Source organism: Culex quinquefasciatus, chromosome 2 (assembly GCF_015732765.1).
Source record: "Culex quinquefasciatus strain JHB chromosome 2, VPISU_Cqui_1.0_pri_paternal, whole genome shotgun sequence".
Lineage (NCBI taxonomy): Eukaryota > Metazoa > Arthropoda > Insecta > Diptera > Culicidae > Culex > Culex quinquefasciatus.
Window position 1 is genome coordinate 198,005,454 of NC_051862.1, and position 27,366 is coordinate 198,032,819.

Genomic DNA, 27,366 nt, shown 5'->3' on the forward strand with positions numbered 1-27,366 from the left:
TGGGCGACTTGGCGCGGGTTTTGCAAATTGGTTTGACTTTTTTTTACTATATTGAGTTTTATTGTAGTTTCGTGGTGGAGGACACTTTATGTAAATTGGTTACACTACTCGACTCATTGTGGAACTAGGCAGCAGACTTCGTCACATTAACCTTTGGGAACATGTGACCATCATTGTCAACATGCTGCTGCTGTTTTTATATTTAAGCATTTTTTTTTCAATATTGTAAGTATAGGACGTTTTGAGATATTTTGATGATAATCTTAAAAAATGGGATAAAAAATCTAATTATTCTAAAAAAAAGTTGATCTTTACAATGTGACAATTCTAATCTGAAAGGAATTCCTAGTTCATTATGCAATACTGTAAATGAGCGTGATTGTAAACAGAAGCACTCAGATTCCAACAACTTGCATGTGCTTTTTGAAGTGTGTATTGCTCGATTTTTCTTGTTATTTGAAGTAATTTTTAGATTAGTCGATCAAATTCACATGGGACATAATAAAGCAAATCATAAAAAGTTGTTTCATACCAATTTAAACAAAAAAAGAAAATTGATAATAAAACAGTAAAAATAACAATAATTACCAAAAGTTTCAAACAATTTTCAAATGCTATTTTATACTTTTTTCAAAGACATTAAGAATGTTTAAACACTTGTTGATGTTTTTTTCTTTTAGGTTAGATTTTCTAAATTTGTGATCAGGTCGATAGGAAGCACTCATGAGATTTTTTTCTTCTCAAATCAAACAATAAAAACCTTTTTTTTTTATTCATGGCTTATTTTTATAAGGTGCTGTGGCCAGGTAAGGACCAAAAATCTTAAAAGAAAAAAATTTTGCAAACACTAATTTGCCCACAATAAAAACATTGTTGGGTACAATGCAGTTATTGAAATTCCTCCCGGTGAGTTGGGGTTTGGTTGGCACCGACTTATTGTTGTTAAGCCAAGCATGAAAGGGCAAACAGTTAAGGTTATTTGAAATAAAAAGTACCCATTACTTTCGATCGAAATTTTTATTCTTTTTATCAATTAAATTTTAAAAATTATTGACAGAACACCGTTTAAAAAAACGTTTTGACCAATTTTGACATTTTTTAAGTTAAAAGTTTTATAAATTGACTCTGAAAAATTGCATAATATAGATAAATTAATGATAGTAAACAATCGATGTTAAAAATAATTTTAATGTAAATAAATGTCTATAGATTTTTCATAGCTTTGAACTTATTGCATAATGTAGACCAAATTATACTTTTTTTTTTGATTTTTTAAATTGAAAAGATCAGAACATTTCGAAAAAGTTTTTTTTAAGAAAATCAAAAGATATCGTCAGTTCAAAATAACTGGCTAATGAAGCCAATCACTTAAAAAAAATGTTTTAATCGATTTGAATTATATGTAAGGCTGCATCTGAGAAGATAATTGACCGATTTTCTAAGTTCCAGAGATGAAATTTTGGAAAATTTCCATCAAGAATTATTTATAAAATGCAAAAAAAATCGTCTTAAAGAAGCTATAATTTAATAATGAGCAATTCCATGCCAAATAGGGAATCGGTTGTACCCGACCCTCTCCGATTTCGATGAAACTTTGTAGACATGTTATCCTTCGCTTATATAAGCCATTTTTGTGTATATGGAGCCAGTTCCACTCGATAATGACATTTGAGAAGGGCGTAAGTGTTTTAAATATTTTTGTAATTCGGAATTTAAATATTTCTGTATTTCGAAGCCGTTGCATCGTATCAAAAAGTGGTCAAAGACAAACTTGTAGGAAATTTTACGAGCTTTTCGATACAAATACACTGAAAGAAAAAAACACCCAACTTTTATGAGATTTTTTGATTTTTAAGTTTAAAAGTCAAATTTGAGGGGGAGCCCACGATTTTTTTTCGTTCAAAATTTTTGTGAAGATAGCCTAAGATGTTACAAAAAGACTCACGAAAAATGCAGGATGGAGCAACTCACCTAAAAAAATACAAAAATCATTTACTGAAACTGTTTTTTTGAAAAGTGCTCTAAACGTCAAAATTTTCAAAAACCGAATACGGGAATCGATTCTCCAGACAATTTTACATAAACGTCTCCTATTGAACGTTGTCCTAAGACCAATCCTTGTGAAGTTACAGTGGTTTTAAAAATAAAAATGTAGAAAAAATAGGTTTTTTGATGGTTTTTGGCAATTTCTATATGACAGACTTGATTTTTCAGTCTTGTAAATATTTTTACCGGAAAGCTCGTCCAATTTCCCATAAGTTTGTCTTTGACCACATTTCAATTGGATGTATGGGCTTACAGATATAAGCTAATTTATTATCCAGGTTACTATACTACACTGAAAAAATATGATGTTTTCAATTATGAGCAATGTAATTAACATTTAAATTGGATGTATGAGCTTGCAGATAAGCTCATACATCCAATTTAAATGTTGTCAAAGACAAACTTATGGGAAATTTGACGAGCTTTCCGGTAAAAATATTTACGAGACTGAAAAATTAAGTCTGTCATATAGAAATTGCCAAAAACCATCAAAAAACCTATTTTTTCAACATTTTTATTTTTAAAACCGCACAAAAATGGCTTATATAAGCGTAGGATAACATGTCTACAAAGTTTCATTGAAATCGGAGAGGGTCGAGAAAAAAGTACCTGAAAAATTCCTGTTTTGGGCTGGAATTGCTCTAATATCTAAAAAAATTAAAGAGTTTTTCGATTTTAAATTTGAAAATAACTTTAAATAATGTGTTTGTCCAGATTTTAGATACTAATTTATATTTTTTCCAAAATTCATATCTCCTAAACCAGTTTTATCACCATCACGCACTATGGCTCAGAAGATGTCTTTTCAGTCTCCTAAAACATATCAGAAAAAATCAAAAATAGGTTTTTTTTTTTTGTAAACGTGTACCTTTCCTCCTCAACAGGACTTTGACCTTAAACATTACAGAAGACACCAAATCGATCAGAAAATCTCTTCTCAAGTTACAGAAGCGTCATACGTTTACAAGTTTGTGTGACCAAAAACGAATGATGCAAAATAGCTTCTTTTGGGTACAATGCAGTTATTGAAATTCCACCCGATGAGTTGGGGTTTGGTTGGCACCGACTCATTGTTGTTAAGCCATGCATGAAAGGGCAAACAGTGAAGGTTATTTGAAATAAAAAGTATTCTTTTTAAAATCATATCAAATTGTAGGCTTTCGATTACCAAATTGCTGAAAAGTTTTTAAAATCAATGGAATGTTAAAATGTATGAGATTAAAATGGTTGAAAATTTTTCTCGAAATTTGTATTCTTTTCATCAATATTTTTGCCTTCCTCACTGAGGTAAGGCTATAATCCTGCTCTAAAAATGAACTTTTTATTAAAAGCTCGAAGACCCACCTTCATATATACATATCGACTCAGAATCGAAAACTGAACAAATGTCTGTGTGTGTGTATGTGTGTGTGTGTATGTATGTATGTATGTGTTCAAAAATCTTGCCAAGTTTTCTCAGCACTGGCTGAACCGATTTTGATCGAACCAGTTGCATTCGACTTGGTTTAGGGTCCCATACATCGCTATTGAATTGATTGAAGTTTCGATAAGTAGTTCAAAAGTTATGTATAAAAATGTGTTTTCACATATATCCGGATCTCAATTATATGCATGTAACGATGTCCGAATCCATCATCCAACCCATCGTTGGTTAGGTAATCAAAAGACCTTTCCAACAAGTCCACAACATCGAAGATCTGGCAACCCAACTTTTTTGAAGCCGGATCTAACTTAAATGCATGTAAACGATGTCTGGATCCATCATCCGACCCATCGTTGGTTAGGTAATCAAGAGACCTTTCCAACGAGTCCACAACATCGAAGATCTGGCAACCTTGTCTCGAGTTATGACCACTTAAGTGATATTTATGTACTTTTTTGAAGCCGGATCTCACTTAAATGCATGTAAACGATGTCTGGATCCATCATCCGACCCATCGTTGGTTAGATAATCGAGAGACCTTTCGAACGAGTTCACATAATTGAAGATCTGGCAACCCTGTCTCGAGATATGACCACTTAAGTGATATGTATGTACTTTTTTGAAGCCGGATCTCACTTAAATGTATGTAAACGATGTCCGGAACCATCACCCGACTCATCGTTGGTTAGGTAATCAAGAGACCTTTGCAACGAGTCCACAACATCGAAGATCTGGCATTCCTGTCTCGAGTTATGACCACTTAAGTGATATTTATGTACTTTTTTGACGCCGGATCTCACTTAAATGCATGTAAACGATGTCCGGATCAATCATCCGACCCATCATTGGTTAGATAATCGAGAGACCTTTCCAACGAGTCCAAATAATTGAAGATCTGGCAACCATGTCTCGAGTTATGACCACTTAAGTGATATTGATGTACTTTTTTGAAGCCGGATCTCACTTAAATGTATGTAAACGATGTCCGGAACCATCATCCAACTCATCGTTGATTAGGTAATCAAGAGACCTTTCCAACGAGTCCACAATATCGAAGATCTGGCAACCCTGTCTCGAGTTATGACCACTTAAGTGATATTTATGTACTTTTTTGAAGCCGGATCTTACTTAAATGTATGTAAACGATGTCCGGATCCATCATCTTACCCATCATTGGTTAGGTAATCGAGAGACTTTTCCAACGGGTCCACATAATTGAAGATCTGGCAAACCTGTCTCGAGTTATGACCACTTAAGTGATATTTATGTACTTTTTTGAAGCCGGATCTCACTTAAATGTATGTAAACTATGTCCGGATCCATCATCGGACCCATCGTTGGTTAGGTAATCGAAAGAACTTTCCAACGAGTCCACATGATTGAAGATCTGGCAACCCTGTCTCGAGTTATGACAACTTAAGTTATATCTGTGTACTTATTTTTCTGGACCTAAAAAAAATAGCTGAAATATGTGTCCAAACCACTCATATTACCCATTGTTGGTAACAAGTGAGGAAGGCATCAACCACATAGGTGGATTAAGTTAGTTTTTTTTAAGAAATTTTGACAAGACAACATATTAAAAAAATCTAGCCTGATTTTGAAAATTTTGAAGCTAAAAAATACAAATTAAAAATTGTCTTGTAAATTCTGTTAAAATTTCAAAATATTGATAATATGACATGAAAGTAAACATTCGATGTTAAACAAAATGTTTTAAAGTTCTGAACTTATTTTATAATGTAGACTAAATTATATATTTTTAGCAATTTTTATTCAAAAGATCAGAGCATTTTAAGAAACTTTTTTTTTTAATGAAAATAAAACCAATATTCTGAGACATCAGTTCAAAATTACAGGCTAATAAAAAAATCATTTTTAATCGATTCGAATTATCTGTAAGGCTGTATCTGAGAAGAAAATTGGCTGATTTTCAAAGTGCCAGACACAAAATTTAGGAAAATTTCTATCAAGAAATATATTTCAACTGCAAAAAAATCGTCTTAAAGTAGCTATAATTTAACAACATTTTTTTAAACAAACTCTAGAGAACTTTTCGGTTTAAAATTTGAAAATTCCTCTCAATAATTTGTTTGTCCGGGTTTTTGATATTTACCATTTTTTTTTGTTCCAAAATTCATGTCTCCTATACCAGTTTTGCAAGTACCTCGCACTATGGCTCATAAGATGTTATTTTTTGCCTCCTAAAGCATATAAAAAATCGTAAATTCAAAGATATATATTTTGGGAAATTAGCTTTGAGTGATAAAAAGTTAATTAAAAACGTTTTTTAAATATATTTACATTTTGTGAACCCTAATTTGTATAGAGACTTGTATAGAAAAACGAATGATGCAAAATTGCTTGTTTTGGCATGGACAAAGTTTCCTCTAAATTATTAAATGAAAATTTTGATTCAAGAAAAAAAAATCGAAATCGTAGAAAAATACTCAGATGTTATGAAGAAGTACAAGTTTTAGGCGTAATTGAAATAAAAAAATCTTCTGATTTATATAGCACAGCAATTTTAAGTAAATTTATTAATTTTTAAATCATGTTTTAAAGTATAATCAATTCTATTTGCTTACTTTTAGACTGAAATTGATTAGATGAACAGACTTTTTCGAAATTGTTTACAAAGCACTTTTGATGGTAGTCAGTCCCAGCCAAGTCCATATTTTGAAATACAAATCATGAAAAAAGTTAAATCTTGGTGTGTTTTAGATTTATAATTATTCTTCTCCAATTGCATGTTTTGTAAATTTCAATTCGATCGCTTTATTTTTAACCACCAAAGGTTTGCCCGGTATGGTATCGCAAATGCTGAACTGTTTAAACTTTAAACAGTTGTTATTATTCGGTTGTTCCAATATCTCATTGTTCTTGTAGGTTTAATACATGTTCAAGGAATCTGTTTTGATACAATGACTTCCTTTAAAAAGAAAACAAAAAGGAAATAACGAAACGTTTTCATATGAAAAATCCATATAGCTATGAAAATAATTTCCTCTGTTTTTACTTTTGGGACTTTCAAAGGATATGCATAACACTATAAAAATAAGTCGAGCTATAAATAAATTTATCATAAAATCACAAAAAATCTCAAAATAACGCATCAAAAACACGTGAAATGACCTTGTTCAAAATCAATCAATCATCGAGAAGTTGGAGAGATATTTTCGAACATGCTTCCGCGTGTCATACCCAGCTCCTGGCCAGCTTGAAATCACACGTCAAAACCTAAATCCAACTACATCAACAGCACAGCAGAGCTCAGTCAGCGGTTTTCCACGCGCAGCTTTTCGCGTCTCATTTTCCGCGCCACACCGGTACAGATCACCGATGTAAACATAGATTTCCATACATTTTGTTCGATTTTCCTCTGCGCTAAATCTTCCGGCAATTGTTGTATTGGTGCGAGACTCTCATCTTCCCTGACGTCACAAATTTTCCTCCCACTGCGTTTTGCAGGATTTTCCTTTATTTTCCGCACACACTCACATTTGTGTGTGCATTATTCGAGTTCGCAACCAACACCACTCTGCACCATGAACCATTTTTCCAAACGGTTACGATAATTATCACGCGGGAAGTTTAAAAATAGTGTTTTTCCTTCGGTTTATTTTTAAAACTCCCAAAAACAAAACTCTGCACACACTAAAACACTCACACTTCTTTATCACCGGGCCCACGTGCGTTTCTGAAAAACTAATAAATTTTCACTCTACCCCAGTTGACCACGCGGGGATTTGTCATCGGAAAAATTATCATCCTTTCGGAGCAAACAAAAAAATAACTCTCACCAGCTCTCGGCTGATCACCTCAATTATTTCGAAAAAAAAAATAAAGAAAATAAAAACACACCGAAAAATAAAGAACTCGCGATCGCGCCCCGCAGACGTGTATTGGCGATTTCGTGCGAAACTCCACGCGCGGCTCAACCAACCGACGGACGGGCGTAAAATGAAAACACGCCGCCGAGTTGGAGGTTCTGGTCGCGGCAGCTGTTCAACGCGCCGTCTATGTTTGTTTCACTGACTGCTACATGGAGTCTCCGAGTCCGCGCGCTACACAACTCTTTCACTCGATGACGACTGGTTTGTTGTAGCAGGCGAGGAGAGTTTTATGGGTAGGGGAGCGGGATGTAATTTAGGCTTGTTGGAGATTGGAATTGTCAATAAGTTGGTTGAAACAATTTATATTCATTCGATATTCATATTTTTTTTAGCAAGAATGTTATAATTGAAGTTTATGGAGCAAGTTGCAAAATTATTATTTTTTTGAATTATTATTTTAGAACGAACATTTATCCAACCAGGATCTTCCGAGCTGGATAACAAAGACAGGTACTAAACATTGAATTATTTTTTTCAGTTTGTTTCCCTACTTAAATGTTATTTTTGGTCAGAATAGTGTCAAAATCCAGAACAGTATCCAGAAAAGCATTACTCATTTGCATTAGCCTTTTACAGTAGGAACACAGAAAAATTAAGTTTCATTTTGGAAATTTTGTAGGTTGAATATTACTTCTTTTTGGAGTAATATTACCTAAAATATGTGTAACAATGTGAATCTGATGAGCATTCGTCAAAAACTGATGAATACTCACAAATTCCTGATGTAATATTACACACTTTTTTCGACACAAAATCTGTCACCATTTCTTGATGGATATGTATTACCATTTTTTTTTCTGTGAAGCGCATAATTGGTCATTACGAAAGCGAATAACTTTGCGGGAAAAATCCTAAAACAGCGTGTTTAAGTGAAAGTTGTTGCTTGCTTTTCTCCATACATTTGAATCCATCCTGTCTTCGTGATGCCAACGTACTTAGATTTTTAGAAGATACTTAGATTTTTTACCGAATCCGGTAGTTGAAAAATCAGTATTGTTAAGATCGGTAAACTATATGTCAAAATGAATCAAATTTTACCGAATTTCGGTTGTACGATTAACAAAAATGAACTTCATTACGAGAATTTCGGTAAGTTTTTATAAGAATTCGGTAATTGTCAATTCACCAAACTGTTCAGCAGTTGAAAATTCGGTAAACTATGCCGAATTCGCTAGAATCCCCTAAGTGTGACAAATCAGTCTTACCGATTTTTATCTTAAGTTTGTTCTACGAAACACATCGTGCCCACTTAGATTTTATTCACCGAATTCGGTAAAGTTTACCGAATTTTCAACTGCTGAACGGTAAATTGAAAACTACCGAATTCGGTAGAAACTTACCGAAATTACTTACCAGTAATAGTGTTCATTATTGATCATCGTACAACCGATTTTCGGTAAAATTTTGTTCATTTTGAGAGATGGAGTTCAGATCTGAACTTTACCGATTTTTGAACTATCGAATTTGGTAAAAAAAATCTAAATGTGTGATAATACAAAGTGTTAAAATTTTATTTTTTAACTTGCATTACAATAAATTCAAGGAGATATATTGAGCTTTAAAAAGTTTATCGGGAAAATAACAAAATATTTCAAATTATGACAACAAAATATAGCTTTTTTCTGATTTCTAGATATAGTTTCCAAAAGGTCCAATCTGCATAGGAAACCCAGGACGGATAGATTGTTTAGCAAATTTAATCTAGATTTAACATAATATTTGATAAAGTTTTTTCTTAATAAAGTGAACCTGTATATAATAAGAAAAAAGTATCAGGAGTCAGAGATATCAATAAAAATATTAAATAAATAAAATATATTTAATTATAAATTGATAAGTTCAGGAAATTTTCACGATTTTCATGGAAAGCGAATATTCCGTAAAATAACGTGAAAACTTCTTACAATAAATAAAGAGTTTAAAAATCTTAACATTCAACAAATATTTCATCCGCAAAGTATTTTTTATTTAAATTATGTTAGTTTTCATTTAAAAAGTGTTCCATAGCTAAACTTTTTTAAATTGACTGAACATGTGTATTGTGATTAGTTTGTTTTGATTTTTTTTATATATGTTCATTTATTTTTGATGAACGAATAATAGAAAAAAATCTCTCAAAAGTAACATTGAGTAAATAAAGTCGGCTTATGACTTACAAGGATCGTGGTTGGAGGATGCAATCAAGATACAGAACTAAATAATTGAAGTAAACTGTTAGAAGGGACTGGGAATTCCAATGGAATAGAGAAAATAATTGAGAGATCAATATTTGGATTATCGATTAGAATTTTATCATTTTTTTCTACGCAAGCTTAAAAAATCAATCATATTATCATTCACTATAATATTCATTTGACTCCCATTTTATGTTAAAGGTAGAAATACAAAAAAAATATTAAGAAGATTAAATGTGGCCTTTTCTAGAATAATTGAATATTGCTTAAAAAACTTTTTTTGTTCAAAAAATCAGGGCTCATAAATAGTATTTTAATTTTAATTTTCCGATATTTTTCATTACAGATATTATTTTTGTTACAGATTGTATCCATCTTTAATAATATTTTATTGGATTTCAGTAGACCCTCATAGTTCCAAAATTAAATCTCAGGTCAAATTTATCATTTTTGCTAGACAAGACTATTCAATTATTTCAATACAAAAATAGCTTGCGTTGAATAATATAAGATTAAGCATAAAAAGTGACGTCTGATATTTTAACATAAAATTAAAAAAATCAGCTTATTTCAAACTTCCTTGAAATCTTGTATTTTGGGAATCTTTAACATTACTTTTTACTTCTTGAAATTTTTTTGAGCATGAAAAACCATTAAGCCCAATTGTGAGTAATCACCAATATTCCGAATTCTTTCCTAGAAAAAAGAAATTTCACCAAAAATATCTCTTATTCATTTTAATTAGAACATAACCAATTTAAGAAATTAGTGGTTATTTTTTCCAAAATAAGTAATTTTCCTTAAATAGTTCAAAATTTGTTGGGCTCAAATTTAACCAAAAATGCCATTTTGTACCAAGCTTAAATACAAATTTATGTGCGGTCTATAATGAAAACAATAATTTTAGATTAGATTTAAGTATGAACTGATAAAATTGCAAAAAAAAAGATGATGCACGAATGTTTAATAAAAAAGAGACCCTATTGTTGATGTTTCAATTTTTTTGATGGAGCAACTTTGTTGAATCTAACAGTGACACTAACATAAACGAAAAAAAAAAACATTTTTTGTTCAAAATTTAAAGCTCGTAAACATTTGATTGTCTACAAATTTCTGTTAAGTATTTTCAATTTTCAAAATATTGTTGCTTGTAATAAGAAAAAAGGTATGCTTAAAAAAATGCTAGCAAAAATGTGTTAAAATTTGTGGTGAATAATTTTTAAATAGAGCTATTGTAACATGATTTCATATTTGATCCCATTCCTTTAATTTTTTTTAATCAGATAACTTTTCTATAAAAGATGATTTATCACATTTTAAATAGTTAAAAAAAAACGAAACTATTGGCACTACGCCCCCCGGGGCATGGCCTTCCTCTAACGTGGGATTTCTGCTCCAGCGCCTCTGACGAGACAGGAGAAACCGGGACCGACGTTTTACTTCACCATCCGATAGAAGCTCAGTGGATAAGGCGGGAATCGAACCCGCGTCTCATAGCATCATCGGGATCGGCAGCCGAAGCCGCTACCCCTGCGCCACGAGACCCCACCTTAAATAGTTAATATTTTTTAAAAATAAATCTTGTTCTCTGATTCTCTTTTCAAAACCTTCAAAAATATTAAGTTATTGAAATTTGGACTTATGTTGGAGTTGAAGTTGGTGGAGTGGGGTCTTTTTGGTGTACCGGAGATGCTGAATTTTCTTAAGAGTTTCTACCACCTTTATCGAACTTCAGATACTCAAAACGTCGGATAATCGAATCTAAACCGTTTTGATCTGAATTGACCAAAATAAACCCACAATAGGGCAAAATTACATCCCACCACCCGCTTCAAGACCGCGTCTCAACTCAAGGGAGAAGATGCGCGCCATCTCCTCCGTGTCGTCGTTGCCAACGATGAGTCGTTTTGTCATCATCGGGTTAAAAATTGTCGCCCCTTCCAGTAGTCGGTCGTCGAGTAACTGCCAATCATCATCAATTGTCGCGCGCGCACGTTGGACCATACGTATTTGAAGTGGAGCATCATTAGTCTTCATTCTTCACCTCACCCACATCGAGGGGGATACTCTGGCTGCTGGTGGAGTGAGGTTGATGACGATCACTAAGAGTCGTGTGATGATTAGTCATTTGTCGCATTGTTAGTGTTGCACGACAAGTTGTTTGATTTTTTTTAGATGTTGTGCGACCACTTGTTGCGCGCGTGTGCTAAGGAGCTTGTTTTAGGCGCGTGCTGAGGAATCCAATAAACTTGCAGCGAAACAGCTGACTCATTTGGTCCATAAATGAGCTGATCGATATTTTGATTTTTTATCACGTTATCATATAAGGATGAGGAATATGTTTTTTATTGCTTTTGTCTTTCAGTCATAACACAATAAGTGGAAAAAAGAGCTTGAAATGTTACTCTTTGTTGAGCTTCTACTGGCTTATTCTAATTTCAATCCTTTTCCTTGTTTACTAAAGACGAATTTAGTTGAATGAATTCGTCTAATTCAAAACTTAATTTTTAGTTAAGTTAAGACAAAATGTAACATAACGAGTCCTGAGTGCTTGAGAAATGAAGGCTCAAGATCGTCGATTTGTCTCGCCAACTAGCTGACATTTTTCCAATGTTTTCCATTGAACTTTTCCATCTAGATTTACAGAAGCTTGCTAGTGACGATTGCAACCTTTGTTTGCATCTTCTTCAATCGCTTCAGCTTGCCGATTTGAGGACAAGTGCAACTTTTAAACGATTTTCTTGGGTTGGTTCCAAATGTCAACCTCCCCCTCTTCCCACCAGTCTCATTTAGTTGATTCATCTGGATTTTGCAGCAAATGCAAACCAATTGTAAGAGATGCAAAACGAAATGTGTACACTACACACAGTTCATTTGCATAAATAATAATGCTTTCTGCTTCTGATGCTGAGCTGTGAAGAACCTGCTGTCACCCGTACGGCTGCTGAGAACTCGGTGTTCTCCGTTTCAGATCTAAATAAAGAGTCGCCCCTGATTGGGGTTTTGCCAGCATGCTACAGAATTAAGGGGGTTACATTACACGACGCGACGACACTGAAACTCGAAGAACAGGTCGGTACAGACTGAAAATACGGTGGAAATCCACCGGCTCGGGTTCGGCCATATATTTCCCCCACCACCCCTTCAACGGTGAGTTCCGGCTCACAGCAAATTCAATTAGTAAAGTTCATTAATATGAGATGCGACTCTTGGAGATGTGAAGCTTTTTCTTCTCGTTCTGTGTGCGATGTGTACTCATTAGTAAATCGACGTCGTCGTGCTATCATGTCGCACCCGCCATTTTGACGTTCCGAGAAAAACGCGTTTTAATGGTTGACCTTGAATATACAAAAACGAGAGCACGCAATGTAAACAATAACAAACACGTTTTGTTTGGCTGACCATTCTGTGCATTGTCCCAAAGTTTGGTTGAAGTTGGTTGCTGGAGTCCCGAGTTATGATTACAAATGTTTACGGTAGTCTAGCTTGTACGTGCGACAAACGCATCCTGACTTTCCTGGCCTGAAATCCCTTTGGCCTTTTGTCGCACTTACATCAATTTTCATGGAGTGACAAGATAGCACGACAAGATTGAAACTACTTTCATATATAAAGTGACAAAAATGCACGGAGTTTTTTCGATTTTTATTGAATATCTCAGGATTGAAATCGAATTTTGGGGATCTGTGAAGGTCAAAAGGTGAGGCATTGTGAGCTGCACAATATGGCGTTCTTAACTCAATTTGGCCCAAAATGCACGTACGACAAGTTATCACGATGGCGACGAAATGCGACCCAGCGAGTGGTTTTCTGAGTGGAAACAGCTAGATTTATTGTACTCTAAGGGTGAGGTATGATTTCCCCCGCTTCATTCTAGAGGTGTAGCATTGGGTACTTCCGAGCAGTCACAGAAAAAAAAGTTTTTCATTCAAATGAGAGCGTTATCGATCGCCAGTCGCCAGATTATCTCGTAAATGAACACAAAATCTCGACCGGGAAAAAGGTCGTCCCACATGATTACCTGCTGAAAATGTTGCAATTCACGGTCTCTCCGAGGAAGCTTCCAGCAGTCATAACTTTTTCAAGAACATTTCAGCGCAATTGGCGCGAAAACTCATTTTCAAGTTGCAGCCGTTTTACGATCGTCACGCGGCAGGGTGGCTGGGCATTCAAGTGTGCGTTTTTATTGGTTCGTCGTTTTGGGACATACGATCTAGACGAGGGACTCCTGCCGAAGAGGAGGGGGTGGTTGGCTTAAACTTTGCTGATGAAACCATTAACTTTGTGAACCGACTGCTTCGGGCGCAGTTTGAGGAGCTTTTGACGGTGTGAAATTGATGAACGTTGAAGAATTTTGGGGCAGGCAAACTTTTTGGGATGGTTTTTGCTGAATGTTTATTTGATGTAAACGCTTCTCAAATGTCCAAAGAAAATATCTTCAGGAGAGGAATTGAACTTTGATTACATGTAAATAAGAGAAAGAAAATGAAAATGAATCAAACGGTTACGTTTCAATCAAATCCCACCTAAAGTCATTTTCGTAAAATATCAAAAATCAAATCAAATCAAATCAAATTTGTTTTTAAATTGCTTCCAAAAACATAAGTTAGGATTTGAATGCTGTTAAGTCCTCTAAAGTCATGTTCCAGTTTCGAAAAGTTATTCGAAAAAGGTCATGTACTATTCATGACAAATTTAACAATAGAGTTTTTTTGATTTTTTTTTAACTTTCAATAAAATATCAATAGTAGCCATATTTTGGAGAATCTTATTATGTGTTTTATTCGAGATATTATTCAAATAGGTTTAAAACATGAATACACCGAATCAACTGCTTAATAATGTTTTTTTTTTTTGCTTTTAACTAACAATTGAAGTGCTCTTTAGATACTTATTCTCTTATCCTAAGTACCCAAGAGGAAAAAGAGATGCTGGTATTTCTTTAAAATATCAATAAAAAATGTAGGTTATAAGTTACAACGTTAGCAATTCAAAATCAAAAAACAATTTAATCAAAATAATTTCGAGTTATCAAGGCTTGTACAAATTTTAATTAAAGAATTCTGCAGAAATCAATTTAAAATGCATTCTTCTGCGTTAAGAAACATTTAAAGCATGTTTGAGTTAATTTAAAAACCCTTAGATTTATTGAAACTTTTCGATGTCAGGGGAAATCTACCCATTTTAATCCTAATAAGCGGTCGTGTTTGAATGATGCTGGATAATCTAGAGTCTCCCTTGAATTTTACTAAAACCAAGTACACCAACGAGTAGAGCAAGTTTTTGTGAACATTTCTGTTTATTTTCACTTTCACTAAAAGTTATTCTATTTCTTTACCAAGCATTTAACAAAAAAAAAAAAAATCCCAAGGGTATTCTAATCGAGGCGAATGCATGGAGCCACGCCCATTTTTCTAATATCGGCTTAGTTCTTTTTTCTTCCAACACTCTGTCGAGTGTTGCCGCTGACAGTTCAAACGAACACTCACGAAAAGTGGCATTTATAGGGAAAGTTTCCTGGCATCGCTGGCTGTGCTGCTGGTTAGAGGTGGGCAAAAAAAGAGCGAACCGCTCAAAGAGCCGGTTCACTGAAAAGAGCGAACGAACCATGGCTCACAAAAAAAGAACCGCGGTTCTTTTTCAAATTCCGGTCTTTTGAAAGAACCGGCTCAAGATGGAATGATTTTTGTTATAAATATAAGTTATTGAATTTCCAAAAAAAAATGTAGTATTAAATTTGTTTTGGAAACTTCAAAATGCAATTTCAAAACTTTCAATGCTTATCAAAATTAATCCCAAAAGTAAATGATTTTCTAAACAAAATGAAGTAAACTTTTCATTGTACAACTGATTGTACATTAACATTCCAACGCCCAAGGCTCCAAAAAAGTTGGAACGGTAACTTCAACTCAATGGTTCTCGGGCATAACTCAACCAATCAAGATGATTCTTCTTTCCAGTGATTTGTTAGGATGTCTAGATGATTCTAGACCTTTGCAGAACTTGATTTGAACAAATCTGAAATTTCTGCGACCGAAAACATCGTTCCAACTTTTTTTTTCGCGTGTAAAAAAAAATTCGCCGAAAATTCCGCGGAGGCAGTCGTTTAAAAAAAGTTGGAACGATGTTTTCGGTCGCAGAAATTACAGATTTGTTCAAAACAAGTTCTGCAAAATTTTAGGATCATCTAGACATTCTTACAAATCACTGGGAACAAGAATCGTCCCGACTGGTTGAGTTATGCCCGAGAACGGGCGTGTTGAAGTTACCGTTCCAACTTTTTGGGAGGCTTGGGCGTCCGTGTAAGTTGGACATGCGTTGGGCGTTCCAGTGTTAAAGTAATACCGGAATACAAATTTGAGCATTTCGAATAGCATAATTTGTCAAATATTACCAAAAATCTACTGAATATTTGAGAAATTTCGGAAAAAAATAATCATTTTATCCGAGTAAACTTTAGCATTTATAGACCTTATCTATTAAATTAGAATGTAGAGAAGAGTTCACATAATATTTTCTCCAAATAAAATATCAGCATTAGTCTTTCAGATATAAACGCAATTTTTAAAATCAATTTCAAATTTTCCATCATCCTAGATTTCAGTATGGATGCCATTCAATTACTCGAATGTTTAGTTTTGAGTAGAAATCTTGACATAGAGACCACCAAAACCTATGGTTTTCAAGGGCATTTTTTCGCTTTTTAAGATTTATTTATTTTATTCATAAAATATGGCCGTTACAAACATTTTTAAAAGTTTATGTCACCCCTCCCCTTCAAAATCGGTCTCGGTCAGGGGGCAAAACAATATTTTTTTCAAAACACTTCCAAATTTTAATGGAAATAGAAGTCTTATCAACTGAAAAAATTAAAAAAATTGGGATCGATATTTTTGAATTTTTGTGAAATTCCGTTTGCACAGTAATGCAAAAAGTTTTTTTTTCGGCTTAAAAAACGATTCATCAATACTCCGATATTTTGAAATCTGATGATTGCAATGCAACTGGGGATGTGTAAAATGCATTTTAAAACTCTTTTTTCATTGAAATATTTATACCATGGCTTGTTATTTTTTTGCTACTTTGGCCAGAGTTGAGGGACATAATAAACTTCAAAAAATGTTTGGTACGGCCTTATTTATAAAAGCCCAATGTGAAATAACTTATAAAATCACATGATTCTTGAAAAACCCCATTTAATCCAAATTTTAAAAAAGAGCGAAAGAACCGTTCAAAAGAGCGGCTCTTTTTAAAGAGCGAACGAAAATGAGCGGCTCCCAAAAAAGAACGGTTTTGCCCACCTCTACTGCTGGTGGTGTTGACGGCCAGCCTTTGTTCTTTTTTGCCTTCGTCTCTCGCTCGGTTTTCTTCAGCCTTCGATTGGAATGCAAAGTGAAAATTGAAACGTCAAACGACTTGGCGCGTTTGTTTTTTTGATGGCGCTTGCTAATTTATTACATTTTTCGGGATTATTCTTCAAGTGAGTGCCTTACTAATGATCAAAAGAACATGTTGCCGGTAGTTGGAAGCAATTTCATATCTTAAGCGCCGTGAAAAAGTAAGCGAAAGTGAAAAGTTAATTTTGGCGATATTCATTAAGCGTTTGAGGGATTCTCGTGTGTCACTGTGTGTGCCAACAAAATGATGAGAAGTGGTCTCGCAAAATACAAATTATGATCAAAAGTGCATTAAATGTGATCTTTTGGCCAGTAAGTGGCATACATTTGCGTGCTTACTCGAGGCGGTGCTGTTGCTGGTAAGTTTATAGCCCAAATAATATTTTTGGAGCTTTAATCGAGCATCAAACTCTCCATATGACGAAGATAGGTGTTTGATTGGAAAGGGTAGATTTCCCCTAATTATCGTAAAAAGATTTTTTTCGCTAATTTTTTTAAAAACAAATGATTGCGAAACAACTGGAATAGTGTAAAATGCAATTTGAAACACGTTTTCCATGTTAATGTTGAAACTATGGCTTGTTATTTCAATATTTATATGTTTATTTTTTATTTTTTTTGCCTGATTTATTCTTAGCTTTTATGCGTTGTTTATTTTCGAAAAATTCCCACATACAAGACGTGCACGAGTCACAACATTCGTTAAAGGGGTCATTCTTATGCAAAATCAGCTGAACTTTCAAAAAAAAAAAAAAACTTTCGAAAGTTGAATTTTAGGGGTTAAAAATTCGAAAAACTGGTAAAAAATGGTCAAAATCATAACTTTTTCAAAAAACTTTTTTGTAAGATTCTGATAACTCGTGAAGAATACATGCAAACCCCTTATGTATATATATCATTTTTTTTTGTTTTTGTCTGCTCTACAACTTTGTAGAACAATGTTACACTCTAAAATGTAACCCTGCAAAGTTAGAAAAAACACATACTTTCAAAATGCAAAATTTTGTTCTACATGAAAAAATGACCCTTCTGGGTTATTTCAGATTCGAAAAGTACATTAAATTTCCCATAAAATGACATATCTCACGATTTTGACAATTGAGTAACGGGAAATGGCAGCGATATCAAAACTATTTTTTAACTTTTTTTTGACGAAAAAAACGTTTTTTTTTCGGAATTTTGAGTACGCCATCAAATCGGGCAACAAATTTTACACAAAAATCCCTTTGACACCAAATTTCTATCTCTTCACGTGTCTTAGTAAAAAACCAGAAAAATGAAAGGGGTCGTACCGCCCCACCGTCACGAGTTATCGAAAAATGGACCTCGGATTCGTGATCAGGGACTAAAATTACCCCTTTGAGCAAAGTTTCACGCAAATCGAAGAGGGGTCGGGGCAACTGCTGTGTGAGTTTGCGGAGAATGACCCATAAATAGTCTTGAAACACAAGTTTTTATTATACATTCTTGTCCCATACAACATCCCGCAAAATTGTGATGAGGCTTGCATGGAAAAACTGATGCAAAGGAAATCGGCAAATTATCTATATACCAGATTTTGCAAATGTCAGCCAAAATAAATATTCATCCATCTCTGTGAGAGATATTGACGGATTTTGTCAGAATTTTCACCTTATGCCCATTTCCAACAACTTTTTGATTGAAATGAATGAATTTTATTTGAAAATAAAAAAACAGAATAACTTTTTTTTTAAGAAAGTGTAAATTATTTTTAAGATAGTGTAAATTATTCATAAAACCTGGTAAACCATCTGAGTTCTACAAACTATTTAATTAATTCATATCCTCCCTTTAATTTATTAATCAATATTGTTAGATTTTGGTCTGCCAGATTGTTCCAGATTTTTAATCGATATTTTGCCAGATTTTTCAAACCTGGTACGTCATAAAACTAATTTAAAAATTTTGAAAACCAGGTAACTAGTGTTCGAAGGTATTTCATAAAAAAATCATTCTCATTAAATCCGAACCAAAATGAAAATTAAAAAATCATTCCAGAAAAATCCGTACAAAAAATTAACTCCAAAAGGCACGTCCTTCATCCATCCCTCGTTTTACATAAAATCGTATACTTCAGCTCATCTGTGGCGGTACGAGTAACTTCCTCCCTTCTCTGAAAGCTGCAGAGAACTCCAAAAGCTTCAGGCACAAAACAAGAAGGATTGATTTATTTTCTGCGCCTACCCTTCGGTGTTGGCTCCGTTAAATTTGAGAGGAAACTTTACACCAAGGTGTTGCTGGTAACTTTGCGTTAATGTTATTACATCTTTTGCATGCAAGTATGTGTGTGTGTGTATTTGAGCGTATTGCAGGGACATAAAAATATACTTGAACGACGTGATTTCAAAATTAAATGGGATTTCTGAGGAAATTTGGGTAAGTAGGTTAGGCGGGCTGGCAGGAAGACGAAGGCTCTCTCTAAAGAATTCTACTTAAATCGCAACAAACTCCCATTAATTGGATGAGAGAATTTGAGAACGTAATATCTTATATTTTTTATTTATTTTGAAAACAAAAAGTATTTTCATTTTGAAAACTACAGAAATTGTTTAGTATTCTTAGAACGATGTCCATGTATCATTTCTTAATTAAAAAAAAAAACATCTTCATCATCCTACCATCAAAGAATAAATTTACAAGCAAAAGGTGCGCGTCCTTCACGATTGAAAGCGAAAGTAAGGAACTTGGGCGAATCTTTCGATTGGCATTCACGTGGTGGAACTCAATTTACAACGTTTCCACGCCACGAATATGGAATTAGCCCGACCGTCATTGAAAGCAAGGGAAGGCTTCTTCTGGCCACCCAGCCCAGCCAGTCAGTCGACAGTTTATGGCGGTAGTTTGAGAGAGTCTTCAACGTTCATTCGTCACAGTTTAACTGAGTAAGTTAGGGTTATCTGGATTTTACAGCGGCAGTTCGGGTCATCGAGAGTGCATTTCAAGAGAATCATTTAAATTTTACTGCTTATTGTGTTTTAATGAAAGTCATGTAATCAAGTTTGGAATACCCGTGTTTAAAGTGCTTTCCATTATCGCAACTGCATCATAACTCACAAAATCACCAGAAAACCACCAAACACTAGAGTGAATCTCCTCAGCTGACGCCAACAAGCAACCAGGAGGAGTGTGATGACAAACAAACAAAAAATCAATAACACCCCGCAGCACGCGACAGTGAAGAATGGCTTCCACAAAAATCGAGAATAAATAAAGTGATGCCATTATTTGAAATAATTGACACCCATGTACGGTGCTCCTGTGGCCAACGTCACGTAAATCAGATATCGGAGCTCGCCGGCGTCGCTGGTGGAACCCGAGTAAAATTAGAATTATGAATATTTGATTTATGCAATAGAATTAAGTTAAACTTATCTTAGGATCAGTTTTAAATTGGTATCAAACTGAATTAAGGTTATACAAAACTTGAAAAACGGCTTTTGAACAACATTCGATTTTCAAAAATTTAACCCGCTTCTTATTTTTTTCATTTTCATTTTCATTATATTTATGTTTTAGTTCACAAAAAGTGTCAACTATTGTAAGTTCAACAATTTTCTTGGTTGCTGTGTTTTCTTAAAATTATTTTTGGGATGATATATTCAGAAATAGATAAATAATTTTATAATTTAAAAAAAATTAAACGCTCGGCCGAAAAAACTTCTTATGACATGCAAAAGAAAAGGCATCTTCCCGCAACATATCTCCCAGTCATTCAGATGTGTACATGAGCTTGTAGCTCAGAATGGGCCATACTTGAGGAAACTTAACAGAGCTATGACAAGATTCAAAAAATCAATAGAGGAGAAAAGCAACTCACGACAAAATTTTGAGGCTAGGAATTTTGACAGATATGATTTCCATAAAGTATTCGTCTCCTTTTCTCTACCACAGAAAACTGGGGGACAATGTAGCTGTCAAACTAGGCCAAACTGTTAAAGTCACTCACAAAATGAACTTTGAGTGATTTGAGTTCATTTCTGACGTCACCATTTTCTCCTCTATACTGGGTATTGAAATAAAGCAGACGTTCCACACCATCAAAATACTCAAATCTACAGTTCAACAATTACGCAACCGCATCGAAGAAGTCACTCATCAATTATAGAGAAGAAAATCGTGACGTCAGAAATGAACTCAAATCACTCAAAGTTCATTTTGTGAGTGACTTTAACATTTTGGCCTAGTTTGACAGCTACCTCGTTCCCAGGTTTTCTGTGGGAGAGAAAAGGAGGCGAATACTTTATGAAAATCATACTTGTCAAAATTCCTAGCCTCAACATTTTGTCGCGAGTTGCTTTTCTCCTCTATAAGAACTAAAATGGCAGCTTACGACAACAACGGTAATTACTTTCGCTACATTGAACACTGTCCAATGCTTATCCTCGTCAATCTCTCTACACCCAAAACTGGGTAGCGGTTGTCCGAGAGAATAATGGCCTCGAGACGAAAGAATAGTGGTACCATTTACGGACAAAGAGAACACAGCTCGAGATGGGCGAAAGAATTATCCTCTCGAGGTTCATTTGCAAAAAAAGTTTATCCGTCAAAACAAAAAACCAAAAGTGCGACTACGGGAATCGAACCGTAGACCTTTGACATACTAACCCAAGGACTTTACTGCCTCGGCCACCACAGCTTGGTGGCTAATTCGTACACTACAATAGATCAACTAAATGGTCGCAGTAGTCTTAAATCCCACAAAAAAAAAAGGAGTGGTCAGATGTCGATGTATGACACTTGTTGGAGATTTATTGTATCAATTAACGAATGAACTCATTTGTTATGGTGGTGTGAGTTGATAGAATTATTCTCTCGATTTTGGCTCTGAGCCCTCAATAAATTTTGAGGGAACGATTCTCTCGACTCGGAATTTTGGGTGTACAATTTTCTGTTTTAGACATTGTTGACTCGACCTTTGGTTGTTTGGTGATTTGACCCTGCAAATAATTTTAAATGGAAAAGGTCCTATAAGCTATTGTCTTTCATATGTTTATATGACCTAATCAAAAATCGAGATTAAGTCCTTTATTTTCAATCTGTATTAATGTTATTTTTTAAACTATTGTTCCGATTTTGAATATTGAAAAGTTAAACTCTTGTTTAATTTTTTTATCTTTTTAATCAAGACTAGTACATAAAAAGAGATTTAATCGAAAATTAGGATCTTTTGTATTTTTAGAAAAGATTTTCTGGCGAATTTTTGATACTCATAACTAGAAAAAAATGAAACTTGAATTTGATAAATTTAAAAGTGTTAAATAAAAAAATCGAAGTCAGCCTATCAAATTCCAGCTTTTGTTAGGGAAATTTATAATGTTAGGATGTTAGGATTTTACCTCCAGCGCCACCAGGTTAACCCTTCATAGCAGTAGCCCGTAAAACAGTGACTCAGATTAAAAGGAGTTTATTTTCACATTACTGTCGTATGAAGGCCAAGCTTTTGTTAGATAAATTTAATTAAAAAAATTGCTTATTTTTATACGTGTACCTATTTTTCCGAATTGTCTTAGTCAAAACCTATAACTTTGCCGAAGACACAAAATCGATCAAAAAATCCCTACTCAAGATCCCTACTCAAGTTGCATTTATTCGAATTCAAACATAGCATTTTTCTATGAACAGGAGAAACCATTTATGCAACATTACTTATTTAGACCTAAGGGATCGATCGATAAAGTTTCATACAAACCAAAAAATCAAACACATTGTTTTGTGCTATCCAGAGAACTGTTCAACAACTTCCTTGGTTGCTGTGCACATTTAATTCAAAATCTCAACTTTAAATCGTTCTAGTAATTCAGTTAAAATGTTACAAATCATGAACTATTTACTTTTAATCTTAAATTTTGGAATAAAATTTAATCACATTTTCGCTTTTTTTTTTGTTTGGTCAAATATACCTTGAAAAGAAACTTTTTAAAAATTTGCCATTTCTTAATTTTTTAAGAATAATTTAAAAAACGTTACTTAATCCACCTTTAGGTGGTTGGTGCCTTCCTCGCATTCATAAATTGAATAAAATACACAGCCTCAGGAATGTGTATAAATAACACTTATTTTTAACAAAATATCTTGGATCCGGCCTAAAAATGTGTATTAAAAACACTAAAGTGCTTATAACTTTTGATAGGGTTGACAGATCTTCAATATTTTGGGCTCGTTGGAAAGGTCATATGATTACCTATCCAACGATGGGTCGCATGATAGATCCGGACAACTTTTTCATCAAAATATTTGAGATCCGGCCTCAAAAAGTGTATAAATAACACTTAAGTGCTCATAACTTTTGATGGGGTTGTCAGATCTTCAATCTTCTCAACGCGTTGGAAAGATGCTTTAAATACCTTTCTAAAAATGTATAGCATTACAGGTTTGCTTTCAAAAACCACCCTTTTTGCAATCTTCCGAAGTTTAGCTAAAATCGTTTTTTAGCATAACTTTTGAAGTACTTTTCTAAACTTCATAATATTAACTAGGGTCTTGTGGGACCCCAAGACGGATCGAATGAGACCAAAACGGTCCAAATCGGTTAAGCCAGTCCGGAGATAATCGTGTTCATATTTTTCGGTGCACGGACTCACATCCAGACACACGCACAGACATTTGTTCAGAATTTGATTCTGAGTCGATATGTATACGTGAAGGTGGGTCTACGAGGTCGAATAAAGAAGTTCATTTTTCGAGTGATTTTATAGCCTTTCCTCATTGAGGTGAGGAAGGCAAAAATCGTATTACAATTAACTTTTTTAATTTCAAAATCAAAACTGCAATTGATAGATGATTTTAAACAATCTAGTAATTACATTTTGGTTGATCTTTAATTTCAGTTACTCCAAATGATAAAAATGTTGTCAAATATTTTTCAAATATTAATCTTCTGATAAGGGATAAACATGTTTATTCTATCTGAACATAAAACAATTGTTCTAAAAACGTTCTGAATTTGGCCTAGGTGATATTTTATGACAAAGTTGCTGGTTTTCCAATAAATATTTGGAAATTGTAGAATAAAATATACAATTATGAAAAAACACGGCTCAACAAACAAAAAAATAATCTATTATATGATTCCCTAACAGAGTACAACTAAAATGAGTCCAAATCCCAAATAATGCCCGCCAAAAAGTCATTTTTGTTAGAGTTCATTATATAATGCATAGCAAAAAATCCGATGGTAAATTGCATGCAAAAGCAGGCACATCACCTTCGTCAAAAAATCTTCTTAAAAATTCTGAATAATGTTTGTTCTGTATACAAATATATTCTCAATCAATCAATGATTAAGGACAAAATGTGTATCTTCAATCGACTAATCATTACAAAGATGGATGTCTTTAAGTCGTTTTAAACTTTCAAAAAGTTTCAACCTATACGGATACTGCAAGCATTTTGTTCTAATATTTTTTCCAATTATTTTTTTCGTAAAACCTCTCTGCTCGGGCTATTGAACTTGAACTACCGCAATGCACCAGCCGCAGGTAGCACGGTAGCAGATTTTGTGTGACGGTGGCGTTGGCCAACTGTGGTGCGGGCAACGAATCACTGATTTGCTTAACCAGCCACCCACCAGTGACCAGAAATTAATTAAGTCTTGCCAACCGCATCCTAACTATGCATCATTTTTTTTCTATCGAGTAATCTTTAATTACTCATTTGCCACCGTAGAATAAGTTTGTTTTGTTTTCTTGGTGGTTTTGATTGAAGGTTTGAGAGAAAAAAAATAATTTTTCAAGAGCATTTTGAATTTTACGTATATTTAACTCTTGATTTGGAATCAGCTGGTTAGTTTAAAACCGTCATAAGGCTAAACTTCACGTCACGTCACGTCATTTGTCACACCGAGCTGTCTACCAAAAGAGAGCAGGGGGAAGTTCTCTTTCACTTTTTGATTGAAAACTTGGTCAGCGCTGTGGCTCTGTCATTTCGGAAAGAGCAAAGACAGACCAGAATGATGAGAAAGAAAGAGGTTGCTTTTTTGGAAGGTATTTCCAGACTGAGAAGTCTGGAGCATGTCGTCGGATATGGAAAACCAGAAGCCATGAATAATTTATGGGATACCTTTCAATGGAGGACTACTTTTAAAGCCGTTCGTAATTATGAAAATTAAGGTCAGCAAACTGTGCTGAATCATTGTGAAGCGTATCTCTTCTCGATTTTTGGAAAAGCCAACACAGTCCCTCAATTGTAATTCAACGTAACAACCCAATAATCGTTTAAGCTAATGAGAAAACTTTTGCCTCTCACTACCAATTAATCGATTGATTACATAACAAATTCACTCCATTTTCTGACTTTGATTCGACTTTAGTCACGCCACACATCAAGTAACACCAAAAAAAGAGCACGTAACCAACATTGTCTGCACCTATTTTCGTGCATTGACGTGGAAAACCAAAAGCCAGTAATTTTCCTCGATTAATAATCACGAACCGGTCGACGGGGGGTGACCTTGTCGGCACGCGGTCAAATTCATGGAAAAGGGCGTTCTTTTTCCTGGTCGGTGGAAAATTTTTGTTCTGAACCTGAAACAAGCTGCATAAATCACGTCACACTGCAGTAAAATTGCCAGGTCGGGGTGAGTTCTCTCCCTCTGGCTTCAAAGTTTTAAACTTAAACGACCATCAGAACAGCTCCACCGTCGTATTCTCCGATAGGAATCTTTACGAGCGCGCCAACTTTCGCCAGATATTAGCAGTTTGGACCAGACTTTCCAAGCAGCTGGTTTAGAATGGGGAGGGAGGCAGTGGAAAGTGGCAAGGTGGGTGGAAATTTGATAATTCATCATTTTGTTATTAGTTTTCACTTGTTTTAAATTATTTGATTAATTTATGAGTGGAGTTTTATCTTTTTTATTTGTTTCTATAATTTCTTCAAATTTTTAACCCACCGTGTCACGTCCAACAGTCCCTTCGTTAGCTTCACTTTGATGGCCCCGTCGATTCCCGGAGTTATCAGATCGAATGGGCACCAGCGACAGCAAAGGGACCAACCAGCCAGCCGTGTCCTCAAGAAGCGATTAATTAAAAGCAATTGAAGTGACTATTAGCACTAATGGTACTGCCACTGCTGACGATGCAAATAGCACAAACGGTGGAAACTACCTTTAAGAATCACACTTAATTTTAACTTCCTTTTGAGGGTAATTGATATTCGAATAGATTTTTGCTACAATGTTGAAGATAATTATTTTGACGTGACTTTAGAAGCAATCAATTACAACATCAGAAATCTGAATTGACTTACTTTTGATAAAATCTTGCAGGAAAACTGATTTCCACCTATAGGAATTTATTCGCAAGACCACTTCAAACAATTTCCTAGAATCATCCCATCGGAAAAGATTCTAATCTTCAAAGTCACGGCGGCCGTTAATTTCCAGTCAAGTCGGAACAGCTCAAACAAAGTGTGAAAAAGCGCGACCAATTAATGTAATTTATAAACACACTCAACACAGTGCATTGCATTGACAAATGCATTAGAAGGTTTCCTCCATTTGATACTATCTCGGGGGACTCCTCCTCCCCGTGCAGCACGATTCACAGTCAGCAAAAAATGACGACAGTACTACTGCTGGATGAATGGAACTAATCTGTGTTAATAAATTTTTAATTGTTTTGTTTTTGTGGGAGTTTTCGAGAGGTTCACAATCAACGGATGTTGCAAAAGCCAAGTGGCGTCGCCTCCAAATTGACGTGGAATCCAATTTGCTCAAAAGTCGATTAAAATTAATCCGAAACAAACAACCGAAAATTGTTTCCAACTTTGACACACGCGCGTGTGAGTTTGTGTGCTTGTCTGAAAGCTGATTCGTAGAATGTATCCTTCCAACCAACCAGGATCCCCTCGCTTTCTAACGAGGATGACAACCTTTTAGAAGACATTTTCGCTGGGAAATGATACAAGATACACGGTTCGCGCGTGGGTGGGGTTTGAAGGCCTCTGACTAGGGACCATCCACAAACCACGTGGACACTTTTTTGGAAATCTCAACCCCCCCCCCCTTCGTGGACAATTGTCCATACAAAAAAAAACTTTTTTGTATGGAGCGTGGACAATCGTCATACCCCCCCCCCCCTAAAGTGTCCACGTGGTTTATGGATGGTCCCCTAAGAGGAAACACGCTGCTGTGTGAAGACGTGAGCGATTGGGAAAGGGCGAGCAAACTTTTTCTAATTATTATGTTTGTTTGCATCGAGTTTGGACGAATGTGCTGTTGATTTTTGTCACAAAGTTTTTGACCTTTCATAAACCATTGAACTTTATTTAAACGTATTTATAGCATAGCATAGCATAGCATTACGGGTCTGCACCACGCTGTAGGGGGTGCCACAATGGTCAATTCAATATTCTTAGACAATTTGATTGCTGCCCGGTACAACCAAAAATATCTAATAACGGAAATTTCCACA

General features: G+C 34.7%; 1 protein-coding gene across 8 annotated transcripts in view; it reads right to left on the reverse strand.

Moving 5' to 3' along the window:
* LOC6046631 (P protein) overlaps positions 1-27,366 on the reverse strand; it is a 156,905-nt gene that overhangs the window by 86,449 nt on the left and 43,090 nt on the right. Inside the window, exon 1 of one of the 8 annotated variants that reach the window (XM_038257044.1) lies at positions 7,140-7,418. The exons of 6 other annotated variants lie outside the window; for them this stretch is intronic. The gene's annotated coding sequence lies outside the window, so the exon portion shown is untranslated. Of the gene's footprint in view, positions 1-7,139; positions 7,419-27,366 lie in introns of those variants that run through there. One more of the 8 variants, XM_038257045.1, reaches the window with a different exon arrangement.